Consider the following 15,222-nt stretch of genomic DNA (forward strand, 5'->3'; position numbering starts at 1 on the left):
GGCATGGCTGCTACTCTCGTACTTGCTTCGGCAGTACATATACTAAAATTGGAACGATACAGAGAAGATTAGCATGGCCCCTGCGCAAGGATGACACGCAAATTCGTGAAGCGTTCCATATTTTTCTTTTCTTTTCTTTTCTTTTCTCTTCAGCCCCAGTCTCTCCCAGCGCTTGTAACAGACTTTTGTTCTCCCAGCGTTTTTAAAAGATCGTCTGGATGTCCTGGAGCAGAAAAACAAAAAAGCAAGAATTCGGATTCATATCGTTGGTTCAATTCAGTTTATCCTTATTTATCTGGGTACATACATCTTGGTATTAATGAAGAAAAAGAGAGAGAGAGAAAAAAAGAAAAAAAAAAAAAAAAAAAAGAGGTTGCTAGCCTACAGCACCCGGTGTTCCCAGGCGGTCACCCATCCAAGTACTAACCGGGCTCGACGTTGCTTAACTTCGGTGTTCGGACGAGAACCGGTGTTTTCAACGTGATATGGCCGTAGGCACTGGATTGGGTAAAACTTTGCTATATATTGGTGGTGAAATAAAATGCATGGAATATCAGAACAAGTGCACCAAACAGTGAAGAGGCTGGATGGCCGTTTGAACGAAGACAACAAACTCCCTGCCATCCCACGTCTGTCTTGGCTTAGATGGACCATACAAGTCACACTAGGGGCGATAACTCATATCCACATTTCCCCACCCACCATGGGTACATACATCTTGGTATTAATGAAGAAAAAGAGAGAGAGAGAAAAAAAAAACAAAAAAAGAGGTTGCTAGCCTACAGCACCCGGTGTTCCCAGGCGGTCACCCATCCAAGTACTAACCGGGCTCGACGTTGCTTAACTTCGGTGTTCGGACGAGAACCGGTGTTTTCAACGTGATATGGCCGTAGGCTCTTGTTGGGGTAAAACTTTGCTATATATTGGTGGTGAAATAAAATGCATGGAATATCAGAACAAGTGCACCAAACAGTGAAGAGGCTGGATGGCCGTTTGAACGAAGACAACAAACTCCCTGCCATCCCACGTCTGTCTTGGCTTAGATGGACCATACAAGTCACACTAGGGGCGATAACTCATATCCACATTTCCCCACCCACCAGTGTACATAGCGTGTGGCTGCGTGTGTGTGTCCGCATTGGGAGCATCGTCCCAACCCCTGTTCCATGTCAACCACTATACTTGTACTTCATTTTCTTTGCACCTAAATTTTGTTGGCAAAATATCATTTTAGTATGAGAAAAAAACGAAAATCCACAGGCTGTGAGCGCACCCATTTAGATAGCGTCTACTGAAAAAACCACGATTAAATACGTTGGTTCTACGTTTTGGGCTACACGTTTATATGCAAATATCAAGAGCCCATCATGCGGCAAAGGTGCACGTCGGCCTTGTATAAAGCAAGACGGCATGGCTGCTACTCTCGTACTTGCTTCGGCAGTACATATACTAAAATTGGAACGATACAGAGAAGATTAGCATGGCCCCTGCGCAAGGATGACACGCAAATTCGTGAAGCGTTCCATATTTTTCTTTTCTTTTCTTTTCTTTTCTCTTCAGCCCCAGTCTCTCCCAGCGCTTGTAACAGACTTTTGTTCTCCCAGCGTTTTTAAAAGATCGTCTGGATGTCCTGGAGCAGAAAAACAAAAAAGCAAGAATTCGGATTCATATCGTTGGTTCAATTCAGTTTATCCTTATTTATCTGGGTACATACATCTTGGTATTAATGAAGAAAAAGAGAGAGAGAGAAAAAAAGAAAAAAAAAAAAAAAAAAAGAGGTTGCTAGCCTACAGCACCCGGTGTTCCCAGGCGGTCACCCATCCAAGTACTAACCGGGCTCGACGTTGCTTAACTTCGGTGTTCGGACGAGAACCGGTGTTTTCAACGTGATATGGCCGTAGGCTCTTGTTGGGGTAAAACTTTGCTATATATTGGTGGTGAAATAAAATGCATGGAATATCAGAACAAGTGCACCAAACAGTGAAGAGGCTGGATGGCCGTTTGAACGAAGACAACAAACTCCCTGCCATCCCACGTCTGTCTTGGCTTAGATGGACCATACAAGTCACACTAGGGGCGATAACTCATATCCACATTTCCCCACCCACCATGGGTACATACATCTTGGTATTAATGAAGAAAAAGAGAGAGAGAGAAAAAAAAACAAAAAAAAAAAAAAAAGAGGTTGCTAGCCTACAGCACCCGGTGTTCCCAGGCGGTCACCCATCCAAGTACTAACCGGGCTCGACGTTGCTTAACTTCGGTGTTCGGACGAGAACCGGTGTTTTCAACGTGATATGGCCGTAGGCTCTTGTTGGGGTAAAACTTTGCTATATATTGGTGGTGAAATAAAATGCATGGAATATCAGAACAAGTGCACCAAACAGTGAAGAGGCTGGATGGCCGTTTGAACGAAGACAACAAACTCCCTGCCATCCCACGTCTGTCTTGGCTTAGATGGACCATACAAGTCACACTAGGGGCGATAACTCATATCCACATTTCCCCACCCACCAGTGTACATAGCGTGTGGCTGCGTGTGTGTGTCCGCATTGGGAGCATCGTCCCAACCCCTGTTCCATGTCAACCACTATACTTGTACTTCATTTTCTTTGCACCTAAATTTTGTTGGCAAAATATCATTTTAGTATGAGAAAAAAACGAAAATCCACAGGCTGTGAGCACACCCATTTAGATAGCGTCTACTGAAAAAACCACGATTAAATACGTTGGTTCTACGTCTTGGGCTACACGTTTATATGCAAATATCAAGAGCCCATCATGCGGCAAAGGTGCACGTCGGCCTTGTATAAAGCAAGACGGCATGGCTGCTACTCTCGTACTTGCTTCGGCAGTACATATACTAAAATTGGAACGATACAGAGAAGATTAGCATGGCCCCTGCGCAAGGATGACACGCAAATTCGTGAAGCGTTCCATATTTTTCTTTTCTTTTCTTTTCTTTTCTCTTCAGCCCCAGTCTCTCCCAGCGCTTGTAACAGACTTTTGTTCTCCCAGCGTTTTTAAAAGATCGTCTGGATGTCCTGGAGCAGAAAAACAAAAAAGCAAGAATTCGGATTCATATCGTTGGTTCAATTCAGTTTATCCTTATTTATCTGGGTACATACATCTTGGTATTAATGAAGAAAAAGAGAGAGAGAGAAAAAAAGAAAAAAAAAAAAAAAAAAAGAGGTTGCTAGCCTACAGCACCCGGTGTTCCCAGGCGGTCACCCATCCAAGTACTAACCGGGCTCGACGTTGCTTAACTTCGGTGTTCGGACGAGAACCGGTGTTTTCAACGTGATATGGCCGTAGGCACTGGTTTGGGTAAAACTTTGCTATATATTGGTGGTGAAATAAAATGCATGGAATATCAGAACAAGTGCACCAAACAGTGAAGAGGCTGGATGGCCGTTTGAACGAAGACAACAAACTCCCTGCCATCCCACGTCTGTCTTGGCTTAGTAGGACCATACAAGTCACACTAGGGGCGATAACTCATATCCACATTTCCCCACCCACCATGGGTACATACATCTTGGTATTAATGAAGAAAAAGAGAGAGAGAGAAAAAAAAAACAAAAAAAGAGGTTGCTAGCCTACAGCACCCGGTGTTCCCAGGCGGTCACCCATCCAAGTACTAACCGGGCTCGACGTTGCTTAACTTCGGTGTTCGGACGAGAACCGGTGTTTTCAACGTGATATGGCCGTAGGCTCTTGTTGGGGTAAAACTTTGCTATATATTGGTGGTGAAATAAAATGCATGGAATATCAGAACAAGTGCACCAAACAGTGAAGAGGCTGGATGGCCGTTTGAACGAAGACAACAAACTCCCTGCCATCCCACGTCTGTCTTGGCTTAGATGGACCATACAAGTCACACTAGGGGCGATAACTCATATCCACATTTCCCCACCCACCAGTGTACATAGCGTGTGGCTGCGTGTGTGTGTCCGCATTGGGAGCATCGTCCCAACCCCTGTTCCATGTCAACCACTATACTTGTACTTCATTTTCTTTGCACCTAAATTTTGTTGGCAAAATATCATTTTAGTATGAGAAAAAAACGAAAATCCACAGGCTGTGAGCGCACCCATTTAGATAGCGTCTACTGAAAAAACCACGATTAAATACGTTGGTTCTACGTTTTGGGCTACACGTTTATATGCAAATATCAAGAGCCCATCATGCGGCAAAGGTGCACGTCGGCCTTGTATAAAGCAAGACGGCATGGCTGCTACTCTCGTACTTGCTTCGGCAGTACATATACTAAAATTGGAACGATACAGAGAAGATTAGCATGGCCCCTGCGCAAGGATGACACGCAAATTCGTGAAGCGTTCCATATTTTTCTTTTCTTTTCTTTTCTTTTCTCTTCAGCCCCAGTCTCTCCCAGCGCTTGTAACAGACTTTTGTTCTCCCAGCGTTTTTAAAAGATCGTCTGGATGTCCTGGAGCAGAAAAACAAAAAAGCAAGAATTCGGATTCATATCGTTGGTTCAATTCAGTTTATCCTTATTTATCTGGGTACATACATCTTGGTATTAATGAAGAAAAAGAGAGAGAGAGAAAAAAAGAAAAAAAAAAAAAAAAAAAGAGGTTGCTAGCCTACAGCACCCGGTGTTCCCAGGCGGTCACCCATCCAAGTACTAACCGGGCTCGACGTTGCTTAACTTCGGTGTTCGGACGAGAACCGGTGTTTTCAACGTGATATGGCCGTAGGCACTGGTTTGGGTAAAACTTTGCTATATATTGGTGGTGAAATAAAATGCATGGAATATCAGAACAAGTGCACCAAACAGTGAAGAGGCTGGATGGCCGTTTGAACGAAGACAACAAACTCCCTGCCATCCCACGTCTGTCTTGGCTTAGATGGACCATACAAGTCACACTAGGGGCGATAACTCATATCCACATTTCCCCACCCACCAGTGTACATAGCGTGTGGCTGCGTGTGTGTGTCCGCATTGGGAGCATCGTCCCAACCCCTGTTCCATGTCAACCACTATACTTGTACTTCATTTTCTTTGCACCTAAATTTTGTTGGCAAAATATCATTTTAGTATGAGAAAAAAACGAAAATCCACAGGCTGTGAGCGCACCCATTTAGATAGCGTCTACTGAAAAAACCACGATTAAATACGTTGGTTCTACGTTTTGGGCTACACGTTTATATGCAAATATCAAGAGCCCATCATGCGGCAAAGGTGCACGTCGGCCTTGTATAAAGCAAGACGGCATGGCTGCTACTCTCGTACTTGCTTCGGCAGTACATATACTAAAATTGGAACGATACAGAGAAGATTAGCATGGCCCCTGTGCAAGGATGACACGCAAATTCGTGAAGCGTTCCATATTTTTCTTTTCTTTTCTTTTCTTTTCTCTTCAGCCCCAGTCTCTCCCAGCGCTTGTAACAGACTTTTGTTCTCCCAGCGTTTTTAAAAGATCGTCTGGATGTCCTGGAGCAGAAAAACAAAAAAGCAAGAATTCGGATTCATATCGTTGGTTCAATTCAGTTTATCCTTATTTATCTGGGTACATACATCTTGGTATTAATGAAGAAAAAGAGAGAGAGAGAAAAAAAGAAAAAAAAAAAAAAAAAAAGAGGTTGCTAGCCTACAGCACCCGGTGTTCCCAGGCGGTCACCCATCCAAGTACTAACCGGGCTCGACGTTGCTTAACTTCGGTGTTCAGACGAGAACCGGTGTTTTCAACGTGATATGGCCGTAGGCACTGGTTTGGGTAAAACTTTGCTATATATTGGTGGTGAAATAAAATGCATGGAATATCAGAACAAGTGCACCAAACAGTGAAGAGGCTGGATGGCCGTTTGAACGAAGACAACAAACTCCCTGCCATCCCACGTCTGTCTTGGCTTAGATGGACCATACAAGTCACACTAGGGGCGATAACTCATATCCACATTTCCCCACCCACCATGGGTACATACATCTTGGTATTAATGAAGAAAAAGAGAGAGAGAGAAAAAAAAAACAAAAAAAGAGGTTGCTAGCCTACAGCACCCGGTGTTCCCAGGCGGTCACCCATCCAAGTACTAACCGGGCTCGACGTTGCTTAACTTCGGTGTTCGGACGAGAACCGGTGTTTTCAACGTGATATGGCCGTAGGCTCTTGTTGGGGTAAAACTTTGCTATATATTGGTGGTGAAATAAAATGCATGGAATATCAGAACAAGTGCACCAAACAGTGAAGAGGCTGGATGGCCGTTTGAACGAAGACAACAAACTCCCTGCCATCCCACGTCTGTCTTGGCTTAGATGGACCATACAAGTCACACTAGGGGCGATAACTCATATCCACATTTCCCCACCCACCAGTGTACATAGCGTGTGGCTGCGTGTGTGTGTCCGCATTGGGAGCATCGTCCCAACCCCTGTTCCATGTCAACCACTATACTTGTACTTCATTTTCTTTGCACCTAAATTTTGTTGGCAAAATATCATTTTAGTATGAGAAAAAAACGAAAATCCACAGGCTGTGAGCGCACCCATTTAGATAGCGTCTACTGAAAAAACCACGATTAAATACGTTGGTTCTACGTTTTGGGCTACACGTTTATATGCAAATATCAAGAGCCCATCATGCGGCAAAGGTGCACGTCGGCCTTGTATAAAGCAAGACGGCATGGCTGCTACTCTCGTACTTGCTTCGGCAGTACATATACTAAAATTGGAACGATACAGAGAAGATTAGCATGGCCCCTGCGCAAGGATGACACGCAAATTCGTGAAGCGTTCCATATTTTTCTTTTCTTTTCTTTTCTTTTCTCTTCAGCCCCAGTCTCTCCCAGCGCTTGTAACAGACTTTTGTTCTCCCAGCGTTTTTAAAAGATCGTCTGGATGTCCTGGAGCAGAAAAACAAAAAAGCAAGAATTCGGATTCATATCGTTGGTTCAATTCAGTTTATCCTTATTTATCTGGGTACATACATCTTGGTATTAATGAAGAAAAAGAGAGAGAGAGAAAAAAAAAACAAAAAAAGAGGTTGCTAGCCTACAGCACCCGGTGTTCCCAGGCGGTCACCCATCCAAGTACTAACCGGGCTCGACGTTGCTTAACTTCGGTGTTCGGACGAGAACCGGTGTTTTCAACGTGATATGGCTGTAGGCTCTTGTTGGGGTAAAACTTTGCTATATATTGGTGGTGAAATAAAATGCATGGAATATCAGAACAAGTGCACCAAACAGTGAAGAGGCTGGATGGCCGTTTGAACGAAGACAACAAACTCCCTGCCATCCCACGTCTGTCTTGGCTTAGATGGACCATACAAGTCACACTAGGGGCGATAACTCATATCCACATTTCCCCACCCACCAGTGTACATAGCGTGTGGCTGCGTGTGTGTGTCCGCATTGGGAGCATCGTCCCAACCCCTGTTCCATGTCAACCACTATACTTGTACTTCATTTTCTTTGCACCTAAATTTTGTTGGCAAAATATCATTTTAGTATGAGAAAAAAACGAAAATCCACAGGCTGTGAGCGCACCCATTTAGATAGCGTCTACTGAAAAAACCACGATTAAATACGTTGGTTCTACGTTTTGGGCTACACGTTTATATGCAAATATCAAGAGCCCATCATGCGGCAAAGGTGCACGTCGGCCTTGTATAAAGCAAGACGGCATGGCTGCTACTCTCGTACTTGCTTCGGCAGTACATATACTAAAATTGGAACGATACAGAGAAGATTAGCATGGCCCCTGCGCAAGGATGACACGCAAATTCGTGAAGCGTTCCATATTTTTCTTTTCTTTTCTTTTCTTTTCTCTTCAGCCCCAGTCTCTCCCAGCGCTTGTAACAGACTTTTGTTCTCCCAGCGTTTTTAAAAGATCGTCTGGATGTCCTGGAGCAGAAAAACAAAAAAGCAAGAATTCGGATTCATATCGTTGGTTCAATTCAGTTTATCCTTATTTATCTGGGTACATACATCTTGGTATTAATGAAGAAAAAGAGAGAGAGAGAAAAAAAGAAAAAAAAAAAAAAAAAAAAAAAAAAGAGGTTGCTAGCCTACAGCACCCGGTGTTCCCAGGCGGTCACCCATCCAAGTACTAACCGGGCTCGATGTTGCTTAACTTCGGTGTTCGGACGAGAACCGGTGTTTTCAACGTGATATGGCCGTAGGCTCTTGTTGGGGTAAAACTTTGCTATATATTGGTGGTGAAATAAAATGCATGGAATATCAGAACAAGTGCACCAAACAGTGAAGAGGCTGGATGGCCGTTTGAACGAAGACAACAAACTCCCTGCCATCCCACGTCTGTCTTGGCTTAGATGGACCATACAAGTCACACTAGGGGCGATAACTCATATCCACATTTCCCCACCCACCATGGGTACATACATCTTGGTATTAATGAAGAAAAAGAGAGAGAGAGAAAAAAAAAACAAAAAAAGAGGTTGCTAGCCTACAGCACCCGGTGTTCCCAGGCGGTCACCCATCCAAGTACTAACCGGGCTCGACGTTGCTTAACTTCGGTGTTCGGACGAGAACCGGTGTTTTCAACGTGATATGGCTGTAGGCTCTTGTTGGGGTAAAACTTTGCTATATATTGGTGGTGAAATAAAATGCATGGAATATCAGAACAAGTGCACCAAACAGTGAAGAGGCTGGATGGCCGTTTGAACGAAGACAACAAACTCCCTGCCATCCCACGTCTGTCTTGGCTTAGATGGACCATACAAGTCACACTAGGGGCGATAACTCATATCCACATTTCCCCACCCACCAGTGTACATAGCGTGTGGCTGCGTGTGTGTGTCCGCATTGGGAGCATCGTCCCAACCCCTGTTCCATGTCAACCACTATACTTGTACTTCATTTTCTTTGCACCTAAATTTTGTTGGCAAAATATCATTTTAGTATGAGAAAAAAAACGAAAATCCACAGGCTGTGAGCGCACCCATTTAGATAGCGTCTACTGAAAAAACCACGATTAAATACGTTGGTTCTACGTTTTGGGCTACACGTTTATATGCAAATATCAAGAGCCCATCATGCGGCAAAGGTGCACGTCGGCCTTGTATAAAGCAAGACGGCATGGCTGCTACTCTCGTACTTGCTTCGGCAGTACATATACTAAAATTGGAACGATACAGAGAAGATTAGCATGGCCCCTGCGCAAGGATGACACGCAAATTCGTGAAGCGTTCCATATTTTTCTTTTCTTTTCTTTTCTTTTCTCTTCAGCCCCAGTCTCTCCCAGCGCTTGTAACAGACTTTTGTTCTCCCAGCGTTTTTAAAAGATCGTCTGGATGTCCTGGAGCAGAAAAACAAAAAAGCAAGAATTCGGATTCATATCGTTGGTTCAATTCAGTTTATCCTTATTTATCTGGGTACATACATCTTGGTATTAATGAAGAAAAAGAGAGAGAGAGAAAAAAAGAAAAAAAAAAAAAAAAAAAGAGGTTGCTAGCCTACAGCACCCGGTGTTCCCAGGCGGTCACCCATCCAAGTACTAACCGGGCTCGACGTTGCTTAACTTCGGTGTTCGGACGAGAACCGGTGTTTTCAACGTGATATGGCCGTAGGCACTGGTTTGGGTAAAACTTTGCTATATATTGGTGGTGAAATAAAATGCATGGAATATCAGAACAAGTGCACCAAACAGTGAAGAGGCTGGATGGCCGTTTGAACGAAGACAACAAACTCCCTGCCATCCCACGTCTGTCTTGGCTTAGATGGACCATACAAGTCACACTAGGGGCGATAACTCATATCCACATTTCCCCACCCACCATGGGTACATACATCTTGGTATTAATGAAGAAAAAGAGAGAGAGAGAAAAAAAAAACAAAAAAAGAGGTTGCTAGCCTACAGCACCCGGTGTTCCCAGGCAGTCACCCATCCAAGTACTAACCGGGCTCGACGTTGCTTAACTTCGGTGTTCGGACGAGAACCGGTGTTTTCAACGTGATATGGCCGTAGGCTCTTGTTGGGGTAAAACTTTGCTATATATTGGTGGTGAAATAAAATGCATGGAATATCAGAACAAGTGCACCAAACAGTGAAGAGGCTGGATGGCCGTTTGAACGAAGACAACAAACTCCCTGCCATCCCACGTCTGTCTTGGCTTAGATGGACCATACAAGTCACACTAGGGGCGATAACTCATATCCACATTTCCCCACCCACCAGTGTACATAGCGTGTGGCTGCGTGTGTGTGTCCGCATTGGGAGCATCGTCCCAACCCCTGTTCCATGTCAACCACTATACTTGTACTTCATTTTCTTTGCACCTAAATTTTGTTGGCAAAATATCATTTTAGTATGAGAAAAAAACGAAAATCCACAGGCTGTGAGCGCACCCATTTAGATAGCGTCTACTGAAAAAACCACGATTAAATACGTTGGTTCTACGTTTTGGGCTACACGTTTATATGCAAATATCAAGAGCCCATCATGCGGCAAAGGTGCACGTCGGCCTTGTATAAAGCAAGACGGCATGGCTGCTACTCTCGTACTTGCTTCGGCAGTACATATACTAAAATTGGAACGATACAGAGAAGATTAGCATGGCCCCTGCGCAAGGATGACACGCAAATTCGTGAAGCGTTCCATATTTTTCTTTTCTTTTCTTTTCTTTTCTCTTCAGCCCCAGTCTCTCCCAGCGCTTGTAACAGACTTTTGTTCTCCCAGCGTTTTTAAAAGATCGTCTGGATGTCCTGGAGCAGAAAAACAAAAAAGCAAGAATTCGGATTCATATCGTTGGTTCAATTCAGTTTATCCTTATTTATCTGGGTACATACATCTTGGTATTAATGAAGAAAAAGAGAGAGAGAGAAAAAAAGAAAAAAAAAAAAAAAAAAAGAGGTTGCTAGCCTACAGCACCCGGTGTTCCCAGGCGGTCACCCATCCAAGTACTAACCGGGCTCGACGTTGCTTAACTTCGGTGTTCGGACGAGAACCGGTGTTTTCAACGTGATATGGCCGTAGGCACTGGTTTGGGTAAAACTTTGCTATATATTGGTGGTGAAATAAAATGCATGGAATATCAGAACAAGTGCACCAAACAGTGAAGAGGCTGGATGGCCGTTTGAACGAAGACAACAAACTCCCTGCCATCCCACGTCTGTCTTGGCTTAGATGGACCATACAAGTCACACTAGGGGCGATAACTCATATCCACATTTCCCCACCCACCATGGGTACATACATCTTGGTATTAATGAAGAAAAAGAGAGAGAGAGAAAAAAAAAACAAAAAAAGAGGTTGCTAGCCTACAGCACCCGGTGTTCCCAGGCGGTCACCCATCCAAGTACTAACCGGGCTCGACGTTGCTTAACTTCGGTGTTCGGACGAGAACCGGTGTTTTCAACGTGATATGGCCGTAGGCTCTTGTTGGGGTAAAACTTTGCTATATATTGGTGGTGAAATAAAATGCATGGAATATCAGAACAAGTGCACCAAACAGTGAAGAGGCTGGATGGCCGTTTGAACGAAGACAACAAACTCCCTGCCATCCCACGTCTGTCTTGGCTTAGATGGACCATACAAGTCACACTAGGGGCGATAACTCATATCCACATTTCCCCACCCACCAGTGTACATAGCGTGTGGCTGCGTGTGTGTGTCCGCATTGGGAGCATCGTCCCAACCCCTGTTCCATGTCAACCACTATACTTGTACTTCATTTTCTTTGCACCTAAATTTTGTTGGCAAAATATCATTTTAGTATGAGAAAAAAACGAAAATCCACAGGCTGTGAGCGCACCCATTTAGATAGCGTCTACTGAAAAAACCACGATTAAATACGTTGGTTCTACGTTTTGGGCTACACGTTTATATGCAAATATCAAGAGCCCATCATGCGGCAAAGGTGCACGTCGGCCTTGTATAAAGCAAGACGGCATGGCTGCTACTCTCGTACTTGCTTCGGCAGTACATATACTAAAATTGGAACGATACAGAGAAGATTAGCATGGCCCCTGCGCAAGGATGACACGCAAATTCGTGAAGCGTTCCATATTTTTCTTTTCTTTTCTTTTCTTTTCTCTTCAGCCCCAGTCTCTCCCAGCGCTTGTAACAGACTTTTGTTCTCCCAGCGTTTTTAAAAGATCGTCTGGATGTCCTGGAGCAGAAAAACAAAAAAGCAAGAATTCGGATTCATATCGTTGGTTCAATTCAGTTTATCCTTATTTATCTGGGTACATACATCTTGGTATTAATGAAGAAAAAGAGAGAGAGAGAAAAAAAGAAAAAAAAAAAAAAAAAAAAGAGGTTGCTAGCCTACAGCACCCGGTGTTCCCAGGCGGTCACCCATCCAAGTACTAACCGGGCTCGACGTTGCTTAACTTCGGTGTTCGGACGAGAACCGGTGTTTTCAACGTGATATGGCCGTAGGCACTGGTTTGGGTAAAACTTTGCTATATATTGGTGGTGAAATAAAATGCATGGAATATCAGAACAAGTGCACCAAACAGTGAAGAGGCTGGATGGCCGTTTGAACGAAGACAACAAACTCCCTGCCATCCCACGTCTGTCTTGGCTTAGATGGACCATACAAGTCACACTAGGGGCGATAACTCATATCCACATTTCCCCACCCACCATGGGTACATACATCTTGGTATTAATGAAGAAAAAGAGAGAGAGAGAAAAAAAAAACAAAAAAAGAGGTTGCTAGCCTACAGCACCCGGTGTTCCCAGGCGGTCACCCATCCAAGTACTAATCGGGCTCGACGTTGCTTAACTTCGGTGTTCGGACGAGAACCGGTGTTTTCAACGTGATATGGCCGTAGGCTCTTGTTGGGGTAAAACTTTGCTATATATTGGTGGTGAAATAAAATGCATGGAATATCAGAACAAGTGCACCAAACAGTGAAGAGGCTGGATGGCCGTTTGAACGAAGACAACAAACTCCCTGCCATCCCACGTCTGTCTTGGCTTAGATGGACCATACAAGTCACACTAGGGGCGATAACTCATATCCACATTTCCCCACCCACCAGTGTACATAGCGTGTGGCTGCGTGTGTGTGTCCGCATTGGGAGCATCGTCCCAACCCCTGTTCCATGTCAACCACTATACTTGTACTTCATTTTCTTTGCACCTAAATTTTGTTGGCAAAATATCATTTTAGTATGAGAAAAAAACGAAAATCCACAGGCTGTGAGCGCACCCATTTAGATAGCGTCTACTGAAAAAACCACGATTAAATACGTTGGTTCTACGTTTTGGGCTACACGTTTATATGCAAATATCAAGAGCCCATCATGCGGCAAAGGTGCACGTCGGCCTTGTATAAAGCAAGACGGCATGGCTGCTACTCTCGTACTTGCTTCGGCAGTACATATACTAAAATTGGAACGATACAGAGAAGATTAGCATGGCCCCTGCGCAAGGATGACACGCAAATTCGTGAAGCGTTCCATATTTTTCTTTTCTTTTCTTTTCTTTTCTCTTCAGCCCCAGTCTCTCCCAGCGCTTGTAACAGACTTTTGTTCTCCCAGCGTTTTTAAAAGATCGTCTGGATGTCCTGGAGCAGAAAAACAAAAAAGCAAGAATTCGGATTCATATCGTTGGTTCAATTCAGTTTATCCTTATTTATCTGGGTACATACATCTTGGTATTAATGAAGAAAAAGAGAGAGAGAGAAAAAAAGAAAAAAAAAAAAAAAAAAAGAGGTTGCTAGCCTACAGCACCCGGTGTTCCCAGGCGGTCACCCATCCAAGTACTAACCGGGCTCGACGTTGCTTAACTTCGGTGTTCGGACGAGAACCGGTGTTTTCAACGTGATATGGCCGTAGGCACTGGTTTGGGTAAAACTTTGCTATATATTGGTGGTGAAATAAAATGCATGGAATATCAGAACAAGTGCACCAAACAGTGAAGAGGCTGGATGGCCGTTTGAACGAAGACAACAAACTCCCTGCCATCCCACGTCTGTCTTGGCTTAGATGGACCATACAAGTCACACTAGGGGCGATAACTCATATCCACATTTCCCCACCCACCAGTGTACATAGCGTGTGGCTGCGTGTGTGTGTCCGCATTGGGAGCATCGTCCCAACCCCTGTTCCATGTCAACCACTATACTTGTACTTCATTTTCTTTGCACCTAAATTTTGTTGGCAAAATATCATTTTAGTATGAGAAAAAAACGAAAATCCACAGGCTGTGAGCGCACCCATTTAGATAGCGTCTACTGAAAAAACCACGATTAAATACGTTGGTTCTACGTTTTGGGCTACACGTTTATATGCAAATATCAAGAGCCCATCATGCGGCAAAGGTGCACGTCGGCCTTGTATAAAGCAAGACGGCATGGCTGCTACTCTCGTACTTGCTTCGGCAGTACATATACTAAAATTGGAACGATACAGAGAAGATTAGCATGGCCCCTGCGCAAGGATGACACGCAAATTCGTGAAGCGTTCCATATTTTTCTTTTCTTTTCTTTTCTTTTCTCTTCAGCCCCAGTCTCTCCCAGCGCTTGTAACAGACTTTTGTTCTCCCAGCGTTTTTAAAAGATCGTCTGGATGTCCTGGAGCAGAAAAACAAAAAAGCAAGAATTCGGATTCATATCGTTGGTTCAATTCAGTTTATCCTTATTTATCTGGGTACATACATCTTGGTATTAATGAAGAAAAAGAGAGAGAGAGAAAAAAAGAAAAAAAAAAAAAAAAAAAGAGGTTGCTAGCCTACAGCACCCGGTGTTCCCAGGCGGTCACCCATCCAAGTACTAACCGGGCTCGACGTTGCTTAACTTCGGTGTTCGGACGAGAACCGGTGTTTTCAACGTGATATGGCCGTAGGCTCTTGTTGGGGTAAAACTTTGCTATATATTGGTGGTGAAATAAAATGCATGGAATATCAGAACAAGTGCACCAAACAGTGAAGAGGCTGGATGGCCGTTTGAACGAAGACAACAAACTCCCTGCCATCCCACGTCTGTCTTGGCTTAGATGGACCATACAAGTCACACTAGGGGCGATAACTCATATCCACATTTCCCCACCCACCATGGGTACATACATCTTGGTATTAATGAAGAAAAAGAGAGAGAGAGAAAAAAAAACAAAAAAAAAAAAAAAAGAGGTTGCTAGCCTACAGCACCCGGTGTTCCCAGGCGGTCACCCATCCAAGTACTAACCGGGCTCGACGTTGCTTAACTTCGGTGTTCGGACGAGAACCGGTGTTTTCAACGTGATATGGCCGTAGGCTCTTGTTGGGGTAAAACTTTGCTATATATTGGTGGTGAA

General features: G+C 44.0%; 33 non-coding genes across 33 annotated transcripts; 12 read left to right on the forward strand and 21 right to left on the reverse strand.

The window, feature by feature from the left end:
- The first annotated feature begins 18 nt into the window (after nucleotides 1-18).
- On the forward strand, nucleotides 19-125 carry LOC135474401 (U6 spliceosomal RNA). The gene has a single exon (XR_010444884.1). It is a non-coding gene; the product is annotated as a U6 spliceosomal RNA (small nuclear RNA).
- Nucleotides 126-378: 253 nt separating this feature from the next.
- On the reverse strand, nucleotides 379-497 carry LOC135474135 (5S ribosomal RNA). The gene has a single exon (XR_010444631.1). It is a non-coding gene; the product is annotated as a 5S ribosomal RNA (ribosomal RNA).
- A 279-nt stretch (nucleotides 498-776) lies between these two features.
- Nucleotides 777-895, reverse strand: LOC135474136 (5S ribosomal RNA). Its single transcript, XR_010444632.1, has one exon. It is a non-coding gene; the product is annotated as a 5S ribosomal RNA (ribosomal RNA).
- A 530-nt stretch (nucleotides 896-1,425) lies between these two features.
- Nucleotides 1,426-1,532, forward strand: LOC135474402 (U6 spliceosomal RNA). The gene has a single exon (XR_010444885.1). It is a non-coding gene; the product is annotated as a U6 spliceosomal RNA (small nuclear RNA).
- A 252-nt stretch (nucleotides 1,533-1,784) lies between these two features.
- Nucleotides 1,785-1,903, reverse strand: LOC135474137 (5S ribosomal RNA). Its single transcript, XR_010444633.1, has one exon. It is a non-coding gene; the product is annotated as a 5S ribosomal RNA (ribosomal RNA).
- A 287-nt stretch (nucleotides 1,904-2,190) lies between these two features.
- Nucleotides 2,191-2,309, reverse strand: LOC135474139 (5S ribosomal RNA). The gene has a single exon (XR_010444635.1). It is a non-coding gene; the product is annotated as a 5S ribosomal RNA (ribosomal RNA).
- Nucleotides 2,310-2,839: 530 nt separating this feature from the next.
- LOC135474403 (U6 spliceosomal RNA) lies at nucleotides 2,840-2,946 on the forward strand. Its single transcript, XR_010444886.1, has one exon. It is a non-coding gene; the product is annotated as a U6 spliceosomal RNA (small nuclear RNA).
- A 252-nt stretch (nucleotides 2,947-3,198) lies between these two features.
- Nucleotides 3,199-3,317, reverse strand: LOC135474140 (5S ribosomal RNA). The gene has a single exon (XR_010444636.1). It is a non-coding gene; the product is annotated as a 5S ribosomal RNA (ribosomal RNA).
- Nucleotides 3,318-3,596: 279 nt separating this feature from the next.
- Nucleotides 3,597-3,715, reverse strand: LOC135474141 (5S ribosomal RNA). Its single transcript, XR_010444637.1, has one exon. It is a non-coding gene; the product is annotated as a 5S ribosomal RNA (ribosomal RNA).
- A 530-nt stretch (nucleotides 3,716-4,245) lies between these two features.
- LOC135474404 (U6 spliceosomal RNA) lies at nucleotides 4,246-4,352 on the forward strand. Its single transcript, XR_010444887.1, has one exon. It is a non-coding gene; the product is annotated as a U6 spliceosomal RNA (small nuclear RNA).
- Nucleotides 4,353-4,604: 252 nt separating this feature from the next.
- LOC135474142 (5S ribosomal RNA) lies at nucleotides 4,605-4,723 on the reverse strand. Its single transcript, XR_010444638.1, has one exon. It is a non-coding gene; the product is annotated as a 5S ribosomal RNA (ribosomal RNA).
- A 530-nt stretch (nucleotides 4,724-5,253) lies between these two features.
- On the forward strand, nucleotides 5,254-5,360 carry LOC135474487 (U6 spliceosomal RNA). Its single transcript, XR_010444964.1, has one exon. It is a non-coding gene; the product is annotated as a U6 spliceosomal RNA (small nuclear RNA).
- A 252-nt stretch (nucleotides 5,361-5,612) lies between these two features.
- LOC135474296 (5S ribosomal RNA) lies at nucleotides 5,613-5,731 on the reverse strand. Its single transcript, XR_010444785.1, has one exon. It is a non-coding gene; the product is annotated as a 5S ribosomal RNA (ribosomal RNA).
- A 279-nt stretch (nucleotides 5,732-6,010) lies between these two features.
- On the reverse strand, nucleotides 6,011-6,129 carry LOC135474144 (5S ribosomal RNA). Its single transcript, XR_010444639.1, has one exon. It is a non-coding gene; the product is annotated as a 5S ribosomal RNA (ribosomal RNA).
- Nucleotides 6,130-6,659: 530 nt separating this feature from the next.
- Nucleotides 6,660-6,766, forward strand: LOC135474405 (U6 spliceosomal RNA). Its single transcript, XR_010444888.1, has one exon. It is a non-coding gene; the product is annotated as a U6 spliceosomal RNA (small nuclear RNA).
- Nucleotides 6,767-7,009: 243 nt separating this feature from the next.
- LOC135474265 (5S ribosomal RNA) lies at nucleotides 7,010-7,128 on the reverse strand. Its single transcript, XR_010444755.1, has one exon. It is a non-coding gene; the product is annotated as a 5S ribosomal RNA (ribosomal RNA).
- A 530-nt stretch (nucleotides 7,129-7,658) lies between these two features.
- Nucleotides 7,659-7,765, forward strand: LOC135474407 (U6 spliceosomal RNA). Its single transcript, XR_010444890.1, has one exon. It is a non-coding gene; the product is annotated as a U6 spliceosomal RNA (small nuclear RNA).
- Nucleotides 7,766-8,024: 259 nt separating this feature from the next.
- On the reverse strand, nucleotides 8,025-8,143 carry LOC135474330 (5S ribosomal RNA). The gene has a single exon (XR_010444816.1). It is a non-coding gene; the product is annotated as a 5S ribosomal RNA (ribosomal RNA).
- A 279-nt stretch (nucleotides 8,144-8,422) lies between these two features.
- On the reverse strand, nucleotides 8,423-8,541 carry LOC135474267 (5S ribosomal RNA). The gene has a single exon (XR_010444757.1). It is a non-coding gene; the product is annotated as a 5S ribosomal RNA (ribosomal RNA).
- Nucleotides 8,542-9,072: 531 nt separating this feature from the next.
- Nucleotides 9,073-9,179, forward strand: LOC135474408 (U6 spliceosomal RNA). Its single transcript, XR_010444891.1, has one exon. It is a non-coding gene; the product is annotated as a U6 spliceosomal RNA (small nuclear RNA).
- Nucleotides 9,180-9,431: 252 nt separating this feature from the next.
- Nucleotides 9,432-9,550, reverse strand: LOC135474145 (5S ribosomal RNA). Its single transcript, XR_010444640.1, has one exon. It is a non-coding gene; the product is annotated as a 5S ribosomal RNA (ribosomal RNA).
- Nucleotides 9,551-9,829: 279 nt separating this feature from the next.
- On the reverse strand, nucleotides 9,830-9,948 carry LOC135474323 (5S ribosomal RNA). The gene has a single exon (XR_010444809.1). It is a non-coding gene; the product is annotated as a 5S ribosomal RNA (ribosomal RNA).
- Nucleotides 9,949-10,478: 530 nt separating this feature from the next.
- Nucleotides 10,479-10,585, forward strand: LOC135474409 (U6 spliceosomal RNA). The gene has a single exon (XR_010444892.1). It is a non-coding gene; the product is annotated as a U6 spliceosomal RNA (small nuclear RNA).
- A 252-nt stretch (nucleotides 10,586-10,837) lies between these two features.
- LOC135474146 (5S ribosomal RNA) lies at nucleotides 10,838-10,956 on the reverse strand. Its single transcript, XR_010444641.1, has one exon. It is a non-coding gene; the product is annotated as a 5S ribosomal RNA (ribosomal RNA).
- A 279-nt stretch (nucleotides 10,957-11,235) lies between these two features.
- LOC135474147 (5S ribosomal RNA) lies at nucleotides 11,236-11,354 on the reverse strand. The gene has a single exon (XR_010444642.1). It is a non-coding gene; the product is annotated as a 5S ribosomal RNA (ribosomal RNA).
- Nucleotides 11,355-11,884: 530 nt separating this feature from the next.
- Nucleotides 11,885-11,991, forward strand: LOC135474410 (U6 spliceosomal RNA). Its single transcript, XR_010444893.1, has one exon. It is a non-coding gene; the product is annotated as a U6 spliceosomal RNA (small nuclear RNA).
- Nucleotides 11,992-12,244: 253 nt separating this feature from the next.
- On the reverse strand, nucleotides 12,245-12,363 carry LOC135474148 (5S ribosomal RNA). Its single transcript, XR_010444643.1, has one exon. It is a non-coding gene; the product is annotated as a 5S ribosomal RNA (ribosomal RNA).
- A 279-nt stretch (nucleotides 12,364-12,642) lies between these two features.
- On the reverse strand, nucleotides 12,643-12,761 carry LOC135474318 (5S ribosomal RNA). The gene has a single exon (XR_010444805.1). It is a non-coding gene; the product is annotated as a 5S ribosomal RNA (ribosomal RNA).
- A 530-nt stretch (nucleotides 12,762-13,291) lies between these two features.
- On the forward strand, nucleotides 13,292-13,398 carry LOC135474411 (U6 spliceosomal RNA). The gene has a single exon (XR_010444894.1). It is a non-coding gene; the product is annotated as a U6 spliceosomal RNA (small nuclear RNA).
- A 252-nt stretch (nucleotides 13,399-13,650) lies between these two features.
- On the reverse strand, nucleotides 13,651-13,769 carry LOC135474150 (5S ribosomal RNA). Its single transcript, XR_010444644.1, has one exon. It is a non-coding gene; the product is annotated as a 5S ribosomal RNA (ribosomal RNA).
- A 530-nt stretch (nucleotides 13,770-14,299) lies between these two features.
- LOC135474412 (U6 spliceosomal RNA) lies at nucleotides 14,300-14,406 on the forward strand. The gene has a single exon (XR_010444895.1). It is a non-coding gene; the product is annotated as a U6 spliceosomal RNA (small nuclear RNA).
- A 252-nt stretch (nucleotides 14,407-14,658) lies between these two features.
- LOC135474152 (5S ribosomal RNA) lies at nucleotides 14,659-14,777 on the reverse strand. The gene has a single exon (XR_010444646.1). It is a non-coding gene; the product is annotated as a 5S ribosomal RNA (ribosomal RNA).
- A 287-nt stretch (nucleotides 14,778-15,064) lies between these two features.
- On the reverse strand, nucleotides 15,065-15,183 carry LOC135474153 (5S ribosomal RNA). Its single transcript, XR_010444647.1, has one exon. It is a non-coding gene; the product is annotated as a 5S ribosomal RNA (ribosomal RNA).
- Nucleotides 15,184-15,222: the final 39 nt, after the last annotated feature.

This window comes from Liolophura sinensis, chromosome 8, assembly GCF_032854445.1.
Source record: "Liolophura sinensis isolate JHLJ2023 chromosome 8, CUHK_Ljap_v2, whole genome shotgun sequence".
NCBI lineage: Eukaryota > Metazoa > Mollusca > Polyplacophora > Chitonida > Chitonidae > Liolophura > Liolophura sinensis.